Source organism: Topomyia yanbarensis, chromosome 3 (genome assembly GCF_030247195.1).
Source record: "Topomyia yanbarensis strain Yona2022 chromosome 3, ASM3024719v1, whole genome shotgun sequence".
NCBI lineage: Eukaryota > Metazoa > Arthropoda > Insecta > Diptera > Culicidae > Topomyia > Topomyia yanbarensis.
The window spans coordinates 298,697,965-298,720,155 of NC_080672.1; the positions used below are offsets into that span (position 1 = coordinate 298,697,965).

General features: G+C 37.8%; 1 protein-coding gene across 8 annotated transcripts in view; it reads right to left on the minus strand.

The window, feature by feature from the left end:
• Positions 1-22,191, minus strand: part of LOC131693610 (matrix metalloproteinase-14) — a 141,188-nt gene that overhangs the window by 110,057 nt on the left and 8,940 nt on the right. The window contains exon 2 of one of the 8 annotated variants that reach the window (XM_058981544.1): positions 8,189-8,270. The exons of the other annotated variants lie outside the window; for them this stretch is intronic. The gene's annotated coding sequence lies outside the window, so the exon portion shown is untranslated. The remainder of the gene's footprint in view (positions 1-8,188; positions 8,271-22,191) is intronic. 8 annotated transcript variants of the gene reach the window in all.

The window sequence follows — 22,191 nt, forward strand, 5'->3', positions numbered from 1 at the left end:
TACACCAGAATTGAAATCACCTCCAGTGACGGCAGGTTCTCTTGTTTCGTTAACCATTTCTAGACCAACGTTTTTCTACCGCGTATAGGGTCCCAAAATTATTTTTCCTTAGAACTGTTGGCGTCAAGAAACACGAAAAACCTGGTTTAATAAAGAGAGGTGCTTCTTTTGCAGTGCTAGAAGCTGCTCAATATTTACCTTCCGATCTAGTCCTATTGCATAAAAAAGGTAATTAACCCTTTCATGCCCAACTTTTTTCTAGTGCATGTAGAGTTTCAAAACTATTTTTCCTTTAAAACGGTGGGGTCAAGAAACTCGAAAAACCTTTTTTCATAAAGGTACATGCTTTCCTTGCAGTGCTAGAAGGTGCTCAATTTTTACCTTCTAATGATCAGTGCAATTCTCCTAGAATATTTACAATAGTCCAACTGCGTGGAAAACGTAGCCAAAATAGTCTAAATTGTGCTCATAACTATGGCTTTCTTTAACCGATTTGGACACTTTTAGATGTTTTGGATTCAGGAACTCGTCCACTTTTTGAGTCTGTATAATTGAGCCGGATTAATGGATCTGGTTCTTGGTTATCCGGATTTTCCTGTGTAATGTTCCAGTACTCGGGTATGATTTGTAAATTTTAATAATGTCCTAGCAATATGAGTATCAAAACTCTGCAAATTGTCTCGGAAGTCTGTTATTTATTGTTACGGCATCCTATGGTAATTTGAAAAATGAAATGGGAATGGAATGGCCACTCACGGTCCCACGGGAACCTGCTTCGGAATGTCCGTTCCGCGGTCAAATCACCAATTCTAAAACCACGAGATACAGCCTACTGATGCAATTCCAAGAATTTTGATACCCATATTGCCAATATTCCATTGAAATTCACAAATAGTGTCCCAGAACTGGAACATGCTTCCGGAAATCTGGATTCCCGGGAACCGTATGAAGTAACTCGATTTATTTTTACCAAGTCTTAAAGTGGATGAGTTCCCGAATCTAAAGCACCTAAAAGTATCAAAATCGGTTGGAAATTACCTTAGTTACTGGAATTTCAGTTTTGTGGGTACCCAGGTACCCACGTCGGCCTGCTACATAGAAAAAAAATCAGGAGCCCCTCCTCACTCCCCCTCTTACTATAACAACAATATTATTAACCCAAAAGCTTGGCTTAGTGAAGTTCTAAGATGTTACAAAGTTTCAATTTCCAGCTATGGTTAAAACATGGGAATTTCATTCATTGAAACCTAACGGTTAACAACAGTCGACGTAAACGGAAGCAGGGCCACTGAGCGGTAAACTCTGGCAGTAAGCCACAATTGTTTCGTCCCAATTGTCGAGGCGGAATAGAAGCATTTTCTCGAACAATTTCCGGATACAGTACAGCATCGTAATCGGTCGATACGAGTTGTGATCGGAGGGTGGTTTTCCTGGTTTTTGAATGACAATGACTTTCACTTGTCTCCAATCCTGCGGGATAATGTTATCCTCAAAAAACTCATTAAATAAGTTCAACAAGTGTCTTTTGGCAGAGTCTGGCAGATTCTTCAAGAAGTTGAATCTGATTCTGTCTGGAACTGGGGCGTTATTGTTATATGATGAGAGAGTAAGTGAGAGCTTCACTATCGAAAGCAGTGTTTCGTTCGCGGTATTGTGAGAGGTCGCAGCGTGCCGGGCAGAATTCGGACAAACCTTGTTAGAAAAATCGAATATTTAACGGTTCGAATATGCCACGCTCTCAATAGTACTTTTTCGGTTTCGCATACGTCGGGCCGTATCCCAAAGTGTGCTCCTCATCGATATTTCTTTTGTTAATCTGTCAACGGATCGGAACTAGTAACTACGTTTCTTGGGAGGAAGGTTAATTCCATGGAAGGATATCACTTTTTGATACCCAAAACCACTATCCTGTATGGGGTACTTCAATCAAGATGAATAATTTTACATTCGTGGAAGTAGATATCTATATCGGAAGTTAATCAAGATTCACACAATTAAAAAGCATCGCATCTCAAATTAATATTTGTTAAAAATTTAAGGGAATCCATTTTCGGGGTGTAAAGCGGTGATCAAATCTGTGACCTCGTTCAATAAATTCTCAAAAGAATCGCTGCAAGGAACAGTCATTTAGCAATCAACTGCTTTAAGCATTTTCTGATTGTAGGCATAAAAGCTAATAACAGACTTTCAAGAGAATCAGTAATACTAAAAATTTTCATTATCCAGTCCACAATGTCAGAGAACTTTATAATTCCAGCATAGAAATCATTCTTGACCTGAAATGAAGGAACACTTTGGGGTTTTAATGTCTCGGGAAAATTCCTTATCGGATCTTAGTTTTCCGAGACCAGAAGATACGTGCTTCGGTTTTCTTGCAGCACTGCCGAAAGATATTATTTTAATAGCCCCTTCAAGGGACTCCTTCCGGCCTTTACGAGGAAATTTAGGAGAGGACATGTTTTTACTCTACCTATAACTTCAAAACAGTCCAGTAGATGTTCCTTCTTTCGGATAATAAGCTCGCTCTCATCAGAAGACAAGAGAGCAAAGAGGCTCGTTGAGCTTGGTGGCGTAGTTTTCTTTAGCATTTCTGTTTAAGATCGCTTGAAATGTTTCATCAGAAAACGTTCAAGTTTATCCCCGTGTAGTTTGTACGCGGAACATGTCGAGGTACAGACAGATTTTCCCATCAGTAAGGATTCTGACTGCAAGAATCTTCTTTATAATTCTCGCCGCATATTCCACAGTGGGCTTTATTGCTACAATGGAAGCCAGTGTGACCTAATTGCTTGCAATTTAGCGAAGACTCCATATCAAGAAGACTGATATCTCTTTCCTTCCCCCATACAAACGGGAAGCGACAGAGGTTACAGCGCCTCTATTGGAAGAAGGGAGGAAGCTTTATGTAAAAATGTATATGTGTGTGTGCATCACTATGGAAAGTACCACCTTTACCCGCAAGTGGCGTTGCTGTTACTGTCTCCGGATTCTGGACAGAGTTGCCAGTCTTCTTGATATGGAGTCTTCGAATTTAGGCAGTTCTTGGATGTAACTCGGTAAAGCGGGCTCAGCGAAAGTTAACCGATGACAGTTTGATTGGGGTTAGAAAAAACCAACCAACCCCGTACTGCAGCAGCGCATCGAATATGAAACTGTTATCATTAAGGACGCCTTCAATTTCTACCCTTACAGCTGGAATATATACTTTGTAGTCTCGCGTAAAGTGCTCACTGCAAGCAGAATCGTTTGCCTGCTTTACATTGGCTAACAGGACCCTGACCTGGTTCGTTCTGTCAGATCCTTAGAAATAGATTCAGCGATTTATATTCGACCGGAAGAAGACAACATATGGACCGGTGGAGTTTTCTTGGTAACATTTGAATCGGGGGAGCCTTAGGAGTCGATCTTGTCTCGACCTCCATTTGACTATCCGGCGGGGGAACCATCGGAACCGTCAATGCATGGGACCAGCGACCGAACAGACGGGAATCGACATTAAATACGTTCAGAAAGATAAAAGTTGCCTAATTTGAAGTCGGTTTCTAGCGGTGCATCGACCCAGCTTAGCAGTCGTGAACAGCCGTCTGGGCTTCATGCCAGCACACAGAAACAGTTCCAGAACCGGCAGATGAATCACAGGAACTAATGGTTCACTGATGATTCGCTGGCAAAGTATAGATACAGAGGGTGAAAAGCAAACTGTTTTTTTTAAATTAAAATGCAAAGCAGAAAACTGACAGCGAAAAAAAGCGTCCTACTCCAGACGAGAGCTCATCTATTCTTGTTGATGGAAACCATTTATATCAAAAATTAAGTACCTAGTGATAGGACAGTTTATCATTAATCGGTTAACTTATTTAGTAATAAATATTATTTTTGAAAAGTTTCACTTAATATTAAACATAAAAAGTAATATTTTGGAATTTGTGATTCGATGTACGCACGCTAAACGAAGTGAAGGTACTACGTACTATCGAGGTATACATGTATATCACCAATATTCACAAATGAGGCCGTTCGAATGAGCTAATCTAATTTCAGCACCCATTTCCATTTAATAGGCTTATTAGAATTCTCCCACAACTATTATCCACATCACGTTAATGCCATATTCAGCCCTGTAATAGTGTCCGGTTGGATCGATTTCAATTCCCAAGAGGAAATTCCCGATCGCGCCACCTATTCTAGTTTTATTTCTTCTCCATCAAATTAGCACCAGTTAGTAGACGATGACAGAAACACATCTTCAACACATCCACGCAAACTACTTCGCTCTAGTTGTGTAGTTTACAATCTTGCTTGTATGCTCCATCATGCCACTACTGTCCATAGCACTTTTTCCTGAGAGGGAAGAATTTCCCACCGCGTCGGAATTAATATGCAAGAGGTAGTACAGCTGACGGAACACACCGGCATCGCTCTATAAATTACAAACCGCCGCCGATTCCGTCGCTGTTGTTTTGTTCGGACATTGGAGGTCGGCTCGGGTGGTGATTGGAACCATTTTTAGTTGAAAAATGCTCCTTAGGGTTCTGGGAACATGGCTGTCCAGGCGGTGCACGAGCGGAATTGACGTGCATTCCGAAGGCCAAATCAGGGAGTGTCCTAAAGCGTTCATCAGATGGCTAGCGGTGGCGGATCCTGACTCCCGAGCGGTGACCAACTTGGTACAATATATGATTCTGGCCGTTGATATGAGCACAGAATAAGGATGAGGTACTGCGAATTCTTGGCAGCTTTATTTCCATACGAAGAGCCACCGTGCGTCTACTGGGTCGTGCGCGGAATCCTCGATTGGGGCTTATTTATGCGAATTTGCCCGTCGGTTGACAGACACTTGCTTCGTTTGGATGTTGTCTGCCTACGCCGCGAGACAAAGGTCTTTGGAACTAGCCGTGTGTTGGACCGTTTTGGCATTGTCGCACCCGACGGGCAAGACTAGAATAGTTAAAAGAAAACTAAACCGCGATAGGCGATCGCTCGAATGGCAGTTGGATACGAGAAGGGCTGTCAAGCGGAAGATAACTCGTGATAACGCTTTTTATAGTTTATAGTATAGTATGATGCTGTCACTAATCGTTCATTATCATCGATGACGAGGGTGAATCAATGTTTGCAGTAATGGTGTCAATTTTGATACGGTATTAGAAATCTACAGCCACCGATCAATGCTAATAAACTTGATTTGTAAACGTGAGGATAATTTTTTTCCACTCAATTAAGTCAAATAATTTATTCCAGCAAACAGTCTGTCGCAGCTCGTCGGATCGGATTTTTTTGTTTTGTTTTCCTCTCCCCATTAGAGTGACTGATCCAAGTGTGGCTACCGCAGTGAATTGTGCGCTGTAATTCTTTGTCCAGTATGGAGTTGTTTGAAGGCACCCTCACCGGATGGCAGAATGGATTGCTTATTTATTGATCGTTGACATATTTGCTTCTTGGTTTTCCATTTCTTTTCCGCCATTTCGAGCCTACGGTAGCGCAGAAAGTGGATGCAAATTCGAGATTCTTAACCTGAGTCAGGGACACAAATCCTATGAACAGTGACACACAGACGAGCGTTAATTGCTGCCTGCTGCGAGTGGCAATCGATGTACGGGTGCTGGATTTTTCCGAAGCAACTGTTCGTATCTATGACCTGAAACCGATCTAAATCACAAACCTCTACTTAGCCATAGAAAATTAATTCGAAATGTTGATTACACATATTAATGCATAATCGCATTTCTATAGAGGATAAAATGCATGGAACATGACTTGCATTTCATCATTCACGTCATTAGAAGCGAAAAATCAAACGAACCTACTGTTCATCCACATGGTCACGGTCAGTTACAATTCATCTGCTGCGGTTCATGTGTCGTGTCGTGATGCTGACAAAGTAAATCTGTGCGATTACGCGACTAAATTGCCAATACGCCGGTTACCGTTCAAACATTAAACCCCTAATCGCAGTCGATCACGTTCCTGGTAATAGCCGGAAGAGATTTTTTTCCGCTTATCTTCTCCCATTAGTCACAAATGAGTAACATACTTGTGGAATATTTTCACTGAACTGATATAAATGTAACGTGAGATCGCGATCGTGATTGCATGCTAGTAGGCAGGGAACACTGACAAACATGAGAATATGGGATACATAATCACTAGAAATGAAGCCCTTTAGGGTCAAATCTATTTGTTCTAGTCGAAGGCTGAAAACCATTTTACCTTTTTGGAGGTAAATTTTTTACTGGCCCAAATATAGCATCAGATGTAATCTATTTGATGACGAAATTCGATGTGGTTAACTTTTTCATGTCCGTAATTATCTAGCTGTTCAGAAAAACTATAAAAAGCACATGGAAATTGCACTGCAACTTGCTATATTTGTCAGGAACCGCCTTCTACTCACAAGCCATTATCTTATCACTCCATTTACGCAGTCTTATCATTCATGAAATGGTTTGCGTGTCTCTTTGAAACAAGCGTGTAGGTACCGTCGATTGAACTTCGTCGTTGCACTCATAAGGTGTTCACTACTTACAACAGCCAGCTTACTGTACGCAGGGGTTTGACTTGTCTGATGGTATGTTGAGGTCAGTAATTTGCTGTACAATCATTCCAGGATTTCAGGAATGCGAAGATTTCGGAGGAAAGTCACGGTAACTTTTTTTGAGATTACATCAAATGAAGGCATTCCAATTTTAATGACACACATAGAAAATTAGGATTGGTGTGTCGGATCCATCTCATCTGTAACTAATTAATTTTAGCTACAGACAAGATGAATCCGAGAAACTAATCCTACTATTCTATCAAATCATCTTTTGTTAATCATTAAAATTGGAATATCCGACTACAAAATGGCACCAGATTGGAACTAGTTGAATACTAAGTTCAAACTCGGATTCAGCCAGTTACTTTCTTTCGAAAACAACGAGTAAAAGGTGAAATTTGCAAATCTCTTTCAGGCAGAGTCTCCAAAAGGGATAATCTTGACGTATCTTCGAATACGAGAAGGTTATTTGTACAAGGCCCGCGTGTTCGGTTTATATCAGTCAATGCACTCTCGCCAAACGAGCAACATGTTGACTGTATTGTCTAGACGTTACAATAACCGGTAGACGCTATGAATTTTTGGCCATGTTGGTATATGCACACACTCGCTCCTAAATTACTCAATCAAATACAAGTAATTTCAGAGCCGTCTTAAGACCACGCGGGGCCCCTGGGCACAACTGAACTGAGGGGCCCCTATAATTCAACAGGTATAAATTGCTGTAGAGTAGGATGATCTAAAAATGATCCCCAGCATCAGGGAATCATCTACACCACTTTGAGATTTATTTAACTATGTGAAAGTATTAAAAATACTGAAGAAAACAAAATATATGGAGAAAAAAATTTATGTTTCCATCATTGTAATTGTCCAGGTACCGTCGAAAAACGAAAGATTATTTTGATAGATCTTAAAAAGATATTAGCATTTCTGACCAATTTGACCGAAATTGGCAAATGCCCTAATACACTATATGCGGTTGTGGGAGTTCGAACTCAGGTGAGCTGCGTATAGAGTTGTTTTATTTGTTCCCCATATGTTATAATTTGACCTTCATTGATCTAAGTCTAAGACGATGTTCGAGGCTGAAGAGTGCCTCCGTCAATAATGAGGGATGATGGAGTAAGGCGGGTTAAACGTCAACACTACAATGTTCTTGTATATTGAATCTTATTTCTAGTCTTAAGATAGCTGTAAACTTTCTTTTCTTTTGTAAAAAAAAATATTTCAACATTGTAACCTCCTAGTTTTAAGATATCCAAAATGTAAAAACAAAAGAATTTCGCACCGCCAAGCTAACGCATTTGTGCCTATCAAATAAACGAAATGAATAAAAAAAATACTACAATGTCGACGATTCATTCAATAATTGTCCTTACACTATGACAATCTAGGAAAAGTATTTAGCAATATGCCAATAACATCCGATTTGTTAATAGATGACGACTACGTGATTTACGCATTTTTCGCCGCAGAAATAGAACGATTCTTTGAAATAGTGTCTCTTCCTGCAAAAATTGTTGGTGAGGTAGATTTTTGTTACATATTCTGACAGAAGTTTTGTGCTTTCTTTTGTAGTAAACGGTTCTGAGAGGCGAAGATAGCAAACAAGTACATTATAAGTAATATTAATATTTTCATATTTACCAAATTAGTATCTCAAAGACGACACTAGTAGTTAAGTGGCAAGTCTCTGGTGTCGGTGATAGTCACTCAGTACAGAAAGAGACTAAAGAAGAAAAAAAAAATAATAACAATAATTAGCCCTTTCACCTTTCGAATGTACAAATATTCAATACCTTCATTATTACTTCAACAAATAAACATAGCAAAACATCGAAATTACTCGAACATATTAATATGAGCAACACAATTCATTTCAATAATTCACTGCCACAACTTTCATTCAGGAGTTCATTCATAATCAGAGATGCAACCATCTACAATACAATCAATATGCTACAATCATATGCTATATCACTTAGACTGCAATATTATACAAAATGTAAACTCAAGCATAAATGAATAAAAATTTGAATTTAAAAGCATCATTTCAATACCAGTCAAAATAGGAAACACATCGAATGCATGCTGCACAAATCCTCGATTACCTACGGAATACGTTTTATTTGAGCCAGTATATTCTGATTCCTGATTCTGATGGCCTAAAATATTTTTGATAGGGCGGATTGTCGTACAAAAATAACATAATTGGTACTGTACCAGATTACGACGGCATAGTGGAAAATGCCTAATCTGGCCGCGAAAGTATATTAAGACCTAAAGAAGTCCAGGATTATTGTTTAGAGGTTTTCATGTAGATTTTTCCATTCACACACACTGAATTCGCATCAGCAATTTTCCAACAGCTGTGTAGTCAGCAAATTTAGAAACTGAAATCTCAGCAAAGTGAGATTTGTTTGCTGATTTTCGGTGAAATATTTTGCGAGTATCAGCTATCAAACGTCACTTTTACTGAGATCTCAGCGTGTGTGCAATCCCTGATGTAATGAAGAAATGAAAAATTACCACATGCGCGGATCGCTTACCAAACAAGGATTGTGTACCGAATTTCGACATCTTCCTCTTCCACTTTCGGTACAGCTTTCTCGTACAAATTTTGCCACCTTGTTGGTTGCCGCTCCTGGTTGGTGCCTTTCGAACTTTCTATATATTGTATAAAACATTTCATTGTTTTGCTCAAAATGAATTGAAACTTGAATCGAAATGTTGGGCTGACGTTTGAATTGGTCCAATACAATTCTAGTCATGCAGTACCTCGTTTCCTGCCGCTACCATCACTTTGCTTGATTGTCTGATGCTCTTAAAATGTCACATGGGTTAATGTGCGAATACAAGCAATTGATCCATTATTACCCATACGCTATAGAGTTGCAAAGATTTGAGTGCTGCTATTTTTTTTTTTGGAACGAAGCCTTCAGAATGATTCTAATTCACCCTAAGTAGGGGGCCCCTAAAAGCCCGGGGCCCCTGGCCCTGGCCCAGTGTGCCTATGCGTAAAGACGGTACTGGGTAATTTACTAATAGAGGTGCCGCGTGGGATGTTACCACAAGTATTAGCTACAAAAGTACAGATTAGCCAAATTTTACTGGTGGAGATTGTGTATGGCACAGGATACAGAATTTTTGTGAAAAGTACAGAATGGTACAGATTTTTGGGGTTAAAATCGAAAAAAACGAAATTTTGTTTGACATTTCTAATAATATGTAAAATTGAGAAAGTGTGTACAGAATCTACAAAAGAACCCAGTGCCTCAGCTTAGTAGGCATAAACGAAAAAATACGAGGCAAGAATATACTTTAGGTAGATTGAATTAAGGCTGAAGAATTGCAATCTAGATGGAAAACAAGCAAAGCCGTTCGATTAATTATATGCAATTCTATAATTATTAAAGGCGGAAGAAATAAGCTAGTTTGGAAAGGATGACGTATAAAACGGCCAAATTAACCAATCATTATTATACAACTAGTAACTATTTTATTGGGGCAGATTTTGGTACTGACTTTCACTTACTATACGCATGGAAAATATTTTTTCACTCCAGGTACAGAATAAAATGCGGCAACACTGGCCGCGTGTTTGTTTTAATCATTCGTCGCTCGGATATTGACCGAGCAACATCACATCGGGACGGTTCACGGCGGGATGAAGAGCGCACGATACACTGCACACAGCACGGAAACGGGTGGAAATTTTACACAGTTTAACTGTGCGCAGGGTGGCAAACCCTACCCCAAAGATTTACAGATTGCTGTCTTTTCTACGGATCTACGGATTAACTTCTGAAAACTACAATTTTTTATTTTACCAGAATTTTTCGGATTCTTTTTGGAAATTATTCATGTTTGATTTTTTTCTATCAAACTTTTATCGTTACCCAATGTTGCTGCACTCTGACAGCAAGCAGCAATTCCAAATATTAAATTTAAATTGTTCAGAATTTGTTCCATGAGGATACAATACCTAAACTAACGCATTTCGAAACAATCTCTTCAGTAACTAGTACTGTCTTGGAAAGCGGACAAATACTAAACCCAAAAAGTTACATGTCTTGTATGATCGCCTAAACAAGTGGCCGGTACTGTGTGATTGCTCTAGAAGCAAGCACATAAACTTTGGTTTGCTGGTGAGAAAACCAATTCGAAATTTTGTTATAGGCTTGGGAACCAAACGCCCGACCCTATGCAAATTAGATGCTTTACAATAAATATTATCAAAATATCGATTTTTTTTAAATCTCGTGGTATTAATACAGGAATAAGTGTGTCTGATAAGATCATAGTTTTTAACTTCATTTTAGCTCTACATTTCCCATGGTGGGATAAAGAGAGAAGTTATGTTCATTGGTTATTTGGCGTCGGTTTGCCGAGGGTTTATTGAGAGATAAGCTCTCAATGTAATACTGCTATGAGAATGTGACTAACAAAAGTGAGAATTTTTTGCTTCGATGGACAGAAGAGCTGTAGAGCAAGATTCACGGAAGGGCTCCATGTCAGAATCACACACTACAATTGCATACGAGAGAGGAAATGTCACCCACTAAAACACTTCTTAAGGCCAATTGTAGCGGGGCGTGATTCTGAATGTGATATTCATTGTAGAGACATCGAGATCGCGTGTATCATCGCGAAGGACTTGAGCATTTGTATAACGTGTTCAATCATGTGTGTGTTTGCATGTCGTGAGTGCTAACGTGTATGTAACTTCGCGTGTATAAATTCTATTTTATAACCAGGTGCCTTTCGCATATTTGCGTGTGTTCTTGGATGATCGCACGCAGACCGTGAATCTAATACTTAATTTTTGGTGTACGGCTCAGATGAAAGAAGATAGTAATATCTTCCATATCACTAGAGTTCTCGGTCATGTCGCCATGGAAGGTGTGGTCTGGTGGATATTAGTTTTATTGTTTGATTAGTCCAACTGAATAAATGGACCTAAGTTACTAGAACGGAGGGTAATGATTTCCGGACGTGACTGATTCATGATCGGTTTGTAGGTTCGCGAGTGCTAAAACGTTCACCTTATTACAGGGGTGTTATCAAGTTCGCACTGTCGCGGGCGTAGATGTGCATTGTTGATCGCGAATGGCTTAAGCGTTTGTATGTTAACGTGCTCGCGTGTATGTGACTTCGCGTGTACAAAACTCGATTTTATAACCGTATGGTCATTCACATATTCGCTCACGTTCTTGGATGGTCACGCGGACCGTCAATCTGATATTTAGTATTCGGTGTACAATTCACATTATGACAGGGATGGGAGTTACCCCATATCACTGGAGTTCCCGGTCGTGTAGCCATGGAACGTGTTGTCTAGTGAATATGAGCGTCATTTTTTATTGGTCCATCTGAAGGCATGAGTCTAGGCTGCTAGGACCGAGGTTAGAAATCCGGAGGTGACCGTTTCATGATCGCGCGAGTGGCGGGTGCTTGAGACCGCGTTTGCAAGTTCGTAGATGCTACAACGTTTACTAACTACCGGGGTATTTTAATGTTGGCGAAATCGCGGGCGTGAGTATGTGTAGATAATTGCAATTGCATGTTTATGTGTGTAACCAGGTTTGTGTTATCACGAAGGCCACGAGCGTTTGCATGTGTGTATCTATATGAGTATAGATAGAGTATAGTACAGAGATATATCATAACATGCCAAATAAAGAAAAAAATGTCAAGAGATTCCCGAATGAATAGAATCGAATGCACAAATTGAACACCGGAAGTATTAACCGCTATTCTATCATATACGCCAGTTCTGCATCCATTCCCTGACGCAACTGTCACAAATACTTAGACAAACACAAACACAGATAAGCATACGACTAGCACATAACAATAGGACTCCAGTACCAAAAACTACATTTATTACAAAACGACAACTAATAAGTTTCTATTTACGTATTTATTAAATTAATTTAATTATAAAGTTAATTTAATTAGCCTGTGCACGATGACAAAGTTTACCGATAAATGGACACACAATGACGTATGCATATAACGAATATAATGAAAATAGTTCAAATTGTGATAATGGAAAGAAATAAAATGCAATTTATGAAAATTATAAATAAATAATTTATGAAAATAATAAAAAATACGTTTATAGCAAATATAATGAAAAGGACTAATCCCCAGTTCGACCTTAACGGCTCCACACTACTATATAATCAAGCGTAACGCATGCAAAGACTATGTACATGAAATTCATCAACCTGTGCCGGATCCTCGCGTGCTTTCTGCCCTTCCAGCAGCTGCGTGCACCAATGACCACCGGGTCACCGTACTGTTCTTGAGATTATTTACCTTTGGACGCAGGTTCCTTTTTCTAAATTATGAAAAGCAAGTTGTCCGTTTTAAGAATACTACATTTTAATCTGTCCTATTAATTTTATTTTGTCTCGGGCACTGTCCCTTTTTCGTTGGATTTTAATTTCGACTGACTTATCTTGCCTATGTCCCTCTACTTTTAAACCTCATATGTACCTTTGTGTTCGTACTGCATGCCGTACTCGTATGTTATATTACTTCGCTGTTTTTGTGCTTCCTCGTTGTGTTCTGTGTTAGTGTTCTACAGATTGTGTGTCCCTCTAATTCGATGTTTAATTTATTTTAATACTGCGGTACCAAAATTCACTTCCCTATGCTATGAGTGCGGTCCTACTAAACAGACTTATTTATTTTAATAAGTAACAAGTAAGTAAAATGAAAGAAATATAACACAATGAAAATAATACATGAAATCAATACATTAAAGTGAGATAAATGACATAATGTACGTGCTACTGAAATAAAATGTTGCTAATAATAGTATACTACAAACTTATAAGAAGAAAAAATACAAAGAATTCTATTTGGAATGAATAAAACTCTATTAAAATGACAAAAATACATAAAGCATTTGTGGCAATAATGTGATTTAATAGTTAAAATCCAAAGGTATATTTTTAAAAACTAAAAAGGAAACTATTTATTTGAACGTTAATTAAGGTAAATAAGCACAAGTTAACAAGTTTACAATATAATTGGAATATGTGATGTAATGCATAAAATGGCGAATCAAATAAATAGAATATGTATTTTGAGTCTAGTTGCGGTTTGTGGTGGCGCCACACGAAAAAGGTATATGGGTTTTTTTTAAACACTATCCCTAGTAACAATTGTAGTTTCATGAAACTCTTGAAGGCTTTCTTAAAACCTGGATTACACTTGCAGTGTGCTATAAAACTTCAATTGTTACTTGGGCTTGTCTCATTTTGGGCGAATCGCTAAAAATCGCTGCTACAAATCTCTGTCGATTGTTTTCAAATTGAGGGTATCTGTATATATAAATCCTAGAAATTTTTCGAAATGAATTTTTTTTATTAAAATTTAATATGAGTTTTTAATAGAGAGCTTAAGCAAAGGAGCCGGTGGCTGCTACCCCGTTATTGACCAGGACCAATTGAGATTACATGTTAGAAAGAACACGTTTGCGTTATTCCATTTGTGCAATCTATGCTAATCTCTGCGTACTGATCAAAACATCTGCCGGTCACGACCGAATGCAGATCTTCTGGGGAAGGAAGCAACACTAGTCCGATGCTACTAATGACCGACTAATCTTTTGCATCTCCACATGTATCACGGGAAATGGATATTTGGTAGTATGTGCATCGATAGCATTATCATCTAATAATTGTTCTGGATAACCGGCTGCCGAGAATTTAGGAGGATTATCAGCGATGAAGCGACTGGTGAAATAATCAACTTGATCTACGGATCGCCGACTCTAAGGAGTATTGCTTATTATTTAATAAATCAGAGATCGCTCGATTTCTTATCGCGCGACTACAATTTCGGGTTATATGCAATAGGTATTCGTGTGCAATTTTTTTGTTATGTTAGGTGCTATTTTTCTAGATTGTGTGAATTGTATTCGTATAAGTGTTTCATGTTAGGAACAAATTTTAGTAATATTTAGTGAAACCATTTTATTTTGCTAGCAGAAAAACGTGTGAATAGAATGTCGATTCAAAACAACCGCATCCGCACGTACTATTTATTTATTGCTATGCTAACTACTGGCTATGCTATGTAAGTACTAGATAGGTATAAAAGGTAAGGTACAAAAGGTATCTGATAGTACCATAGTTTAGAGTAAATATTTATAATAAATAATTTATTTTAAAGGCTGACATCAAATGAATCTTTGAAGTTTTGTTTTCAGATGAACTTAAGCAATTTCTAAGGAATGCAATAAAGAAAATCATTTTATGCAGCATATAAAATTTGCATTAAAAGCCAATCTATCAAAATAGAGTTCACGAGATATAAACCAAAGTGATACGCATTAAATGAACCACTACCCAAGCGTCACCACCGCAATCGCACTCAACAACATCTACACACAAACAAAATTATATAGTATCAAAAGCGTGAAAAAAATTTACTCGAGTTGTTACAATTAACAATTAATACGATAGCAATGAATTCAACGAAATAAACCGAAAATTTGAAAATCATAACATTTTAAAATGGCATATACGAGTGGATCCGGCTACACCGCGCACAGTCCTAAACGAAAATGCCATTAAACATATTTCACTCTTATATTTTCAACGCCATTCACGACTTACCGATGACCCATTTCGTGTAGAGTGCCAGACATGTTCCGAGGTCATCGTTCCATCAACCAGCCCCGCCTTAATGTAATGTTTGTATCAATTGGATTTTAACATTACAGTAAAACTTTCCATTCCTTCCCGGAAGGAAGATATCGACGCGATGAAGATTGGACTTCAGTCCGTTAAAGCTCGGATTCAAGAACTACGAAACAAGCCTACATCTGATTCGACAGATATTTGTGAAGTAACGAAAAAGAAGGTTAAGTGTAACAGCTGTTCAGGAAACTGAAAGCAAAACTAATAAGTCTAGTTAATTGAACGATTATTCGGTAAATGAATGTAATTATAATTGAATTATAAGATTAAATTGATAATAAAACAACGAAGAGATGTAGTGTCTACAGATATGATCAAGCAGGCTAAGAAAATGATTGCTAATAAATCATCATTCATTGAGGCACTTTCCATCATATCTGACGTCTTGAGTCTTGGCTATTACATGCGCGTATTATCAGAATTTCTGGCAGAAAATTAGCTCAAATGGCAGATTCTGACAGAACCGGTGGAACTAAGCGGTATTGCTAGGCCTTAGTCAAAATTTTGCCAGAAATGTACGGCTAGGGTTTTAGACTGATTCCCGTCAGATTTTTGTTAGTCCTTTTGCTCAATTAATGCCTACGTCCTAATTTGACCACACAGAATACACGCAAAAAATCTGACACAATTGCAAAATCAAGGACTGACATAAAACTGTCAGAACGGTTTCTGCTAGGGGATTTAGTATCTGGGAAGCTATCGAACTAACTTTCTCCGTTTTGCCCTTATATCTTAATAAGATAATAACGAACCAGCACCATTCCAGTGAAGGTTGCACTTTTTGAACAAGAGTTATGGTTCATTCTACCAGAAATATGGTTGGGCTCAATTTGTACGGCCGAATCCGACTCGCAATCAGTTGTTTCAATTGTGTCGAACCAACCGAAAGTTTTAGGAAAATTCTGGATGGGTTTAGCCGGGATTTCTTATTTTTTGCATTAAGAACTAAGATGAATTTGGTAAGTGAGATAAAATGAACAAAGGCGCTTTCAGATAAAATTAGAAGCACGATTCTTTCAACTTACACCATGGTTTAGAAAGTGCATAGGTAAAAATTAATATTTATTCGCGAACGCGCTACTACTGATATTAATAGGGGAGCGTCTATCCTAAACACAGAAACTGTTATGGGTACCACGGTATACTTCGTACATTGCAGACTGATGACTCTCATTTCCAGCCAGACTACTTGAGGAGCATTGTTTGGGAATAACAATTGATCCAGTCCAAGCGAGAATTTCACCTGAGAACCACCATTGCGGGCCACGACCATCCTTACCATTACTTGGGATATGAGAAAGGAAGTGTTGATGCGGTACTTACTTAATAAAAGGCACCAACTGAGTGACACTCCCATAAGTACCACGGATTGGGTAGTGGGTGGGTTGTTAGTGTGGATTCGCCTCAAGCAAGCGATGCCAATATATTTTTGTGCATAAGAAGTTTGAATAGTTTATTGACTGTAGGATACATAAATGTTTTAGATGTTAAGGCAGGGCCGGCAGTAAGCGTAGGTAGTATGGGTAGTACTACCCACTCGAAAATATCCGACTGGGTAATTACCCACTCGAAATTTTGAACTATTTCAAAAAAATTAGATGTGCAACGCATGTATCTCGCACTACACACATTTGAAAACATCGATGTACCACAATTCCATTTGCATAAACGAACGTGACTTAATGTGAACGTAATGTAAGCGTGTGCATTGCGAAAAGGGAAAAAAATCCTTACTAATTGACCCCTCACCCTATGCTTTCTACCCACTCGGGTGTAAAGGGTTTCGCCGCCCCTGTGTTAAGGTTCCTTAAACTCTGGGTAACCGTTTTAGGAGAGTTTATTTTATCGAAAACAACTGGAACTCCGGACAGCCGACTGTCGGGAGTGTTGCCGACCAAATAAAATGGACCATAAACAATAAGTTTAAAGCGATGCGTAAGTCTATATAAATCTCACCAAATTAGAAAAGTGGTATTGTGGACGATTCATAAATTATGTCGCGCAAAGATTGCCCAATACTAACTAACTCTCTCTTATAATACCACGTTCATTATCCCCTTGGTCGAATAAGAACCAAATGATTTCAGTTTGTTTTATATTTTGCGGGAGCACATTACTGCCGCTACATGCAAAAGTGTCCATGTCCTTTGGAATTTTCTATATACATCAGGAACTGTTGTGGGTCTCATCTGTCACTTAGGTCACTTTGCGAACGGTAAATCGTTAAATCGATTTTTCGTTTCGTGTTACTCTAAACCTAAACACGCTAATATGTGAGCAGACCGCTACACTACAAGAAAGGCGAAAAACAACTTCCATAACACTCCCGATAACGTGCATGTCCGAAACTAATTAAGTATGAGTAATTAAACTGAGAGTTTTTTCCCATTCCTGCCTTATTCGACTGAAAGGTGTACACCAGCTGTGAGATGTTACAGTTTCTGTCACAGGGGAGGGTCAAGCACACGCCAGCATCGAAATGAGATGCAAAAAGCTCTGCCTACAAATTGTTGTTTTGATGCTTCCGAGCTACTGCGTTGCGCCTCGCTAATTAGGTACCTAACGCACCTGCAACCAGTATGTAAGTGTAGCTGTAGAATGAAAGATTTTCATGACGATTAGCTTTCCCACCACCCAAACATTAGAATATGCCGAGCGCGTGTGCCGAAGTGAGGGGTTTGTTTACGTTTTTTTTTCTGTCGATATCGTGTGAAAAACACAACAATAGCGCTTTTCTTTCCCGCTATCGAAAGTGGTGAGCACTGGGGTTCTAGAGTAGGATGAAAATCGAATATAACACGCAGGGTCACTTGGGAACCAGCGAATTATCAGTCGGGAACCATCGCGCATTGTCAACTTAGCCCTTCAGCCTGATAGGGTGGTGATCCGATTTAAACCAAGGTTCTGTATTGTCACTATACCCATCTGGATCTGGGAGTGAAAGGTACAGCTTTGTTATAATACTTACTATCCTAGGAACAAATCGAAAAATGTAGCCGAATGATGCGCAATGAACTTTCCGCTGCCCAACCCCGCCTTTTGGCGTGTTACGGGATGTATGTTGTCACCACTATGAAAACCTCATTACAATATTCCCATTAAACATACAAAAACATTGTTTGCATTTTTAAATCACTGTGTTGAATACATTCAACGTTAAAGGTTGGAAATTCGAGGAAAACGAAAAAAAAACTATTTTGTGTACGACAGTGTAGTTTAGTTAAAAAATGTTCATGATTTTTTAAATTTTTGGAGAATTTTTTTTTTAAGTTGCTGACTTTGTAGCTGTGAAATCATCTTGAGGACGACGCGGAAATAAAAGTTATTAGCAATAAAATTTTGATTCGTAAAATGGCCATATTAGACATTTTTTTAGGCTAAAATGAAAAATTCGTAGCTTTCGTGAGCTGGTAATGTATTTTTGGCTTTCTCATTAGAAAATCAATCTACAATTGATTTTTCAAGTAAAAATAAAATTTGGGCAGCAGAGGGTTAATCTCTGCTGCCCAAATTTTAGTTTCGCTTGAAAAATCAATTGTAGATTGATTTTCTAATGAGAAAGCCAAAAAATACATTACCAGCTCACGAAAGCTATTGTAGGGCGTCTTTGAAATAGGTACTTCACCCAAGTGTATTATTTTTTTTGCATCTTTAGTTCTAGATACTTGCCGGGAGCTGACTCACATCTCCGTTCGGGGTTTAATTGTTGTGTAACCGCCTTATTTAGCGTACCGTCGTGCGGGGCTTCTTTGCGCACTTTTTATCAATTTTTCAATTTTGACGAATTATAACTCCTTTAATAATCGATGGATTTATATCATATCAGAACAGATTTATCGTCATCGTATATGTATTATTTATGCCAAATATGAGCAGAATTGGTTCACACATAAAAAAGTTGTTCATATAGCGTTCAAAAATATATTTTTGTGGGCTAGCTGGGGGCTACTTTGCACACTTCTTGAATTCGATATAAAATAAAAATTAACCAGTTTTATTTACTTTCATTGAAAAATCATTGATTTATACTGATATCAGAGGCTTTTTCAACAATAAAGCATCGCCCATTTATCGCATTTTCTAAAATGAGGTATTCATTTTAATTTAACATTTACAACGTTACTTGTCAAAAAAACTTGAGTGGGTTAAGACTGCATAGTGTTTTTCGTAGAGAGAATAAAGATGAAAAATGGCAATATCAGTTTGTCAGAATATGTCAGAATAGGTTTTTAAGAGCATTTAAAGATTTTTGTTTTATCAATTATAAAAATAGCCATACGGTGGGATTGAAAATTTCGCAAAACAAAAAAAGTGAAATAAGGGGATATTTATGACGTATATTTGAGTGCTAAATTGATGGCGTAATTAGTACACAAGGTCACCTTCTCAAGTTATGCACTTTTTATATCAAGAATTCAATTTTCGCAACCAACTTTGGAGGTTCAATGTCTTCAAAGAAGTTATACAACATAATACAGAGCATCTCTTGAAAAAAACAATTTTGGTAATTAATTCTCTTGGACATGATTAAGAGAATAAACTCAAAACATTATTTAGAGGCTTGATATCTTCGGTAAAGTTGTTGATAATGATATTAAAAACAACTTTTTTAAAGACACAAATTTTTAAATGCTCATAAAAACTGATCCTGACGTACTAGAAACAAACGGAAAACGCCATTTTTCACCTGTGTAAACAGTATGTGGTCTCGGTACACATAAGATTTTCTGTTTTGTCGAGCAGTCTTATTTTACCAGCCTCCAGTCACTTTGATCGACCCTTGAAGTGTTTTGTTTGTTTTGGTAAACAGTGTGAAAAATGACAAAGTGCATATGCAACATGTTTAAAAGACATAGGTCTACAAATGTCAATGGTATAATAAAACTAATAAAAGCGTGTCTGTTAGTAAATATTGAAAAACTAAAGTGTGCAAAGTAGCCCCGCACGACGGTAAGCAGTAAAAATTTACTTTTTGAAGAGCTGGTGAAATCCCGCAAAATAAAGTCATGTGTTTTATTGTTTATAAGCAACATATATTATTTACTACTCCACTACTAATTTTTACTTCACCAAAAACCTATCAAGTTTTTGTATTTATTTACCTTGAAATAATAAATTGAATTATTCAAAATATAATTAATCCTTTCTTCCAACAAAAATACTGGTACAATAAAGGGAGTCTTTAATATTTTTACATATTGTATGATTCACACGAGGCCAGTATCTTCCAATCGTGTAGAAACATACCTTTGTGATGTGAACAAAAAGAACTATGGAGCAAGGAATAAATAACAAACAGGGGAGAATCTGATAGGGCAAATATCCCATTAATAGTGAAAATGATGACAACAAAACTCATATGCAGACTTCGGTAATTTGAACTAATCGACCAAAGTTCTTTTAGTTCTAGTATTATTTCCAAAGATAATAACAAATGATTTTATAACCTTTCGAATACTATCAGTACTCACCAGAGGAAAAAACCGCAGCAATCCACAATTTTGATTTTTTCAATGAATTAGATGTTATCATCGAACATATGCGAACTACTTGAAATATAACTTTGTACGTACTCGAACACAGAAGTATGAACCTTCTGCTACCCAATTTTTTGTCCTTATTAAAACTGCTACTGCACATTGCTTTTGAAATGAGAGAACCAAAAAACACATTACCACTTCACGAAAGATACGTATATGGTTAATGAAAATCCTCGAGAATCCCTGGCTGAAGTTGTTTTTGCCAATAACTGTAATTTATGTGTTATTGTTAACTGTAACTGTGTGTTATTTTTACTGAAATCGTTTTAAACGTGTTTAGCAAAATTACACTGCCATGCAGAAAAAAAAATTTCCTGTTTTCCTCAAACTTTTAGCTCGACAAGGTCGACCGTAATGATTTCAACAAACAAACAATATATTTTTATGAAAGGTGGGAATGTCACACAAAGGTCCTCCTAGTAGTGGCAGCACACTATCGAGTTTTGAATATTTGTCATCGAATTTCCCGCTTGTGCAACAGAGGGTCAATTGTTTTAATCAAACACCGCTACTGGTACTACCATAACAACTGGAACATTTACCCAATCGGTTTATTTTAACCCCCCACATTCTATCTAATTTCACCGGTTGCTGTGTGTACTGTTTTGTTTTGGGTACACTTATGTCACTGTGTTCCAGCTTGGCAGTGGAGGAATTGTGGCTTTGGCCGGTGCCATGACTACCGCCGAAAAGTTATGCCCGGTTGGGGATTGATTTTCTGTTGCATTGGTAGATATTTAAAGAAATTCAATTGAATGGTTACGTTATTGACCCTCTAAAGATAGATGTCTTCCGTTTAATTCCACTAGAATAGTAATAATCAAATGTCCGATGGGGACGCTGTACTAGTCGTAGTCGAAATACTGGTATCGATTTTTTTTGGTGAAATGCAAGTGCGTTTTATTATTGTTGAGGGTTAATTGTGTCATTCCAGTAAGCCGCTCAAAAAGTTTTATTTTTCTAAATGGTGGTTAAAATACTACACTAAAAGTTTTAATGACAAATCAGGTGGGATGTAGTTACTCAAAAATCGAATTGTTTCTACGGTTGGCCTGTGCTAAGTTTTACCGAAATGAGCGCAATTTTTCATCAATCAATTTTATCTGATTTCTTTTTAATTTGCATATTCAATAGAGGAAGATGGAGTAAAACGTTGCCCGGGGATACACACCTTCCGTTTCTCAAAAGTGTTTTAAAATTTCTGAAAAAATCATGCCAAAGATAACCTAATCTTGACAAAGAAGTCAAATTTTCACTAGAAGTTTTGGATTGAACTGATTCTAAGAATTTAACATAAATATGAACCGTAAGAGAAAGCCATTCCATTCACTCACTACTAGGTGGATTGAATGATGATCGTTGCATTATTATACCATCAATCATTCAACCC